The sequence below is a fragment of the Trematomus bernacchii genome, unplaced genomic scaffold, assembly GCF_902827165.1.
Source record: "Trematomus bernacchii unplaced genomic scaffold, fTreBer1.1, whole genome shotgun sequence".
Taxonomy (NCBI): Eukaryota; Metazoa; Chordata; class Actinopteri; order Perciformes; family Nototheniidae; genus Trematomus; species Trematomus bernacchii.
The window spans coordinates 99,031-103,151 of record NW_022987671.1 but is presented as its reverse complement, the minus strand read 5'-3'; positions in this window follow the sequence as shown (position 1 = coordinate 103,151).

Sequence of the window (4,121 nt, the reverse complement as noted above, 5' to 3'; positions counted from 1 at the left end):
CAAAGATGGGATGATTTATACAAAGAAAACAATATTGACAGTGCATATGATCAATTCCTGAGAATTTTTTTATCACTATATAATTGCCCAATTGTCAAATGCAGTAGAAAAATGAAATATGCAGAATGTCCATGGATCACAAGGGGTTTACAAAATGCCTGTAAAAAGAAAAATTCATTGTATAGAGATTTCATGCGAAATAAAACAAGAGACAGAGATTAGATATAAAAAATATAAAAATAAATTAACAATTATAATAAGGACCTGCAAAAGTGAATACTATCGGAAAATACTGGACAAAAATAAAAACAACATTAAAGAAATATGGACTGAATAGTATTATAAAAAATGGGTCTAGAAAAAGGAATTATCCTACATACTTCATTGACAAGGATAAGGAAGAGGAAAATATGGATGTTGTATCCAACAGTTTCAATGATTTCTTTGTAAATGTTGGACCTGAATCAGCAGACAAAATCCCTGATGGAGGAACATCAGAAAAAAAGCTGTAAAACTTAATCCTTTCTCAATGTTCCTCACAGCAGTTAGACCCTCCAGAAAAACGCGGGCTAAAATCCTTGATTATGCGGGCTAAAATCCTTGATTATGCGATTAAACATGCAGGGGTTTTTATGCGAAATATGCGGAAATATGCGAAAAGTTGCGAAATATGCGGGAGGCGGAAAAAAGGTGATTCTTCTCCCACACCCTGTTACTAGGCTACTACTGAATGAAAGGAAGCCCTTTTAAAGAGTTCCTATGATTGATACACACACACACACACACACACACACACACACACACACACACACACACACACACACACACACACACACACACACACACACACACACACACACACCCGCCTCATTCTGTTTTCATTTACCCGTTCGTTATCTGACCAGCTTCTTGTATGTTCCAACACACAGTTGCACGGGGTGCAGAATAGTTTCCCCCCACTTTCGTGCAAGACATCTGCGTACTGCTTTGCCCGGTCTTTAGCAGAAATGTTCGTAGGCAAATGGGATGGATTCGATTTGTTCATCTTGGTCAGAGCCGTATAATTATAATAATAGTATAATAGTAGGCTATATAATAATCTATATGGCGCTGATCTTGTTGCTTTTCTCTCTCGTGTGAGTTCCACACATTCACTCTACGGTGTTGTTTACCTGCGCGAGCTGATGACATCACTACTTCACGTTAACTTTTTTTTTCCTCAATTTTGTGTGGAAAAATGCGGGGATTATGCGACCTTTTAAGAAATATGCGGCCTTTTAAAAATATGCGCTATTTTGCTGATTATGCGGTAAATTATGCGATCGCATAATCGCGTTTTTCTGGAGGGTCTAAGCAGTGCATGAAAGGGAAGTAGTTGATATTGTAACGAAATGTAAAAACAAAAAATCTACCGATTGTGATGACATTGACATGACTGTATTAAAAAAGGTTATAGATGTTATTTCAAAACCATTAACACACATATGTAACTTATCATTCCAAACTGGTGCATTTCCTAACAAAATGAAAATAGCAAAAGTCATACCTTTGTTCAAAGCTGGGAACAAACATCACTTCACAAACTACAGACCTGTCTCACTTCTACCACAATTCTCAAAGATTCTTGAAAAGCTTTTCAATAACAGACTGGACAATTTCATAGAAAAACACAAACTTCTCACCGAAAGTCGATATGGATTCAGAGCCAATAGATCAACATTGATGGCTTTAGTAGACTCACTTGAAGAAATTACTAGCTTAATTGACCAAAAGAAACATGCCATTGGAATATTCATTGACCTAAAAAAGGCATTTGACACAATTAATCATGACATATTAATAAAAAAACTTGAACGTTATGGAATCAGGGGTGTAGTTTTGGAATGTGTAAGGAGTTATTTAACCAACAGGCAACAGTTTGTGAAGCTGGGAGAGTGTTGTTCTTCATATTTGGACATTACATGCGGTGTCCCCCAGGGGTCAGTATTGGGGCCGAAACTATTTATTATGTATATTAATGAAATATGCAATGTATCGACAGTACTCAAGTTTGTTTTGTTTGCTGATGACACTAATATATTTTGTTCTGGGGACAATGTACAGCAACTATTGGAAGAGATCACAGCTGAAATATGCAAACTAAAGTTATGGCTAAACAGTAATAAGTTATCATTAAACTTGAATAAAACAACATTAATCATATTTGGAAATAGCAATACACAAGCATCCATTAAGATAGATGGGATTTTCATTGAGAGAGTTAAAGAACATAAATTCCTTGGAATCACAATTGATGAGAAACTGAGCTGGAAACCACACATAAAACATATTCATTCCAAAGTCTCAAGAAGTATTGCAATATTAAACAAGGCAAAACAGATTCTTGATCAAAATTCCCTCTACATTCTTTACTGTTCATTGGTTTTACCTTATTTAAGTTACTGTGCAGAGGTTTGGGGCAGTAATTATAAAACTACAACACAATCCCTATTTATTCTACAAAAAAGAGCAATACGAATAATAAAAAATGTCGGCTATAGGGATCATACAAACCCATTATTCTTAGAGCTAAAATTATTAAAACTGTCAGATCTTGTTGAATTCCAAATCGCACAAATCATGTTTAAGGCAAAAAACGTTCAATTACCTGGGAATATTCAGATATTGTTCAATGAAAGACAAGGGAATCATTATTTACGGGGTTCATTTATATTCACTAATGTTAGGGTGCGCACAACAAAGAGAAGTTTTTGTGTTTCTGTTTGTGGGGTGAAGATCTGGAACAATTTGAGTGAGGAGCTAAAGGGATGTTCAAACATAAAACTATTCAAAAAAAGTTATAAAGAAACAATTCTCACAAGGTACAGGGATGAAACTGCTAAACCATAACTGTTTATATTCTTGTTTTGTATTTTATTTATGAATTTGTGTTTGTATGAATTTGTGTATGCACATATGTATATATATAAATATATAGAGACCATTGTCCTAACTTGCCTGTATATATTATATGAATGATTATATAAATTATTCATGATTATAAGTATACGTTTATATTGTGTGTTAACATATATTAAGATGTAAAAAAATAAAAATAAAAATAAAATAAAAAAGGGAGAAGGGGTCGGATTAAATAAGTGTAAACTTCTTCCGACCCCTTTTCGGACGTGTAATTAGCTAAAGCTTTGTTGTTTATTGATATCAGACAATGATACTACAGATTATTCAATTATTAATTAAATGTTTCGTTTTGTTATTGCATTCATTTGTATAGTACTGTATCATGTCTGTATCACCTTTTGTTTCATTTGTATTTTCTTTGGTTTTACACGCTCGAAAAAATAAAATAAACTAAACTAAACTAAACTGGAAGTGGAAAGGGGCTGGGCTACATAAGGTGAATTGAGCCAACAAAAATACACAATAGGTGGGACTAAGAAAGATAATGTGAAAATATAAAAACAAAGGCATTAATTAGGGCTGCAAAATGTCTCCCATTGTAATGGTGATTAGATTTTTAAAGGTTCCATGTCATGCTTTTCCGGTTATTACCCGTCCCCTTGTGTGTTATGAAGGTTTTTATGCATGTAAACAGTCTGCAGAGTCAAAAGCCCTCAAAATACACCCTGTAGCGAGTAAAACTCTAACGCAGAAAATACCTCCCCAAAACGCCTCGTTGGAGATTTCTCATTTTCTATTGTTTACTTCCTGGGTATCGCTACGTAGGGATACCCAGTAGCCACGCCCAGAGCTATGGCCGCACCCTCTGCCAGCCTTTCACGTAACAAAGCTTCCCGAAACCTTTCAGTGATTCATGCCGGATATGTAGGCTACAGCGTAGGGCACTGAATAACGATGCTGTTCCTACTTTGTTTGGACCAGCGGGAGATTCGGGTACACAACCTGTAAGTATTCATTGTTGTTTGTGTATTTATGATGTTTAAAACAAACAAGGTATCAACCACGACTGTTTAAATGGGTAAACGTTTTTCGGACTACTACGTTGGGATCGCTGAGAAATGCTCTCCACAGAACCATGCTCACAGCGTTATAAACCTTTTTCTTACTCAATATCAAGCCATACTTATTGTTTTTACTTCGGCTGTGAGTGTTTGTGTGTG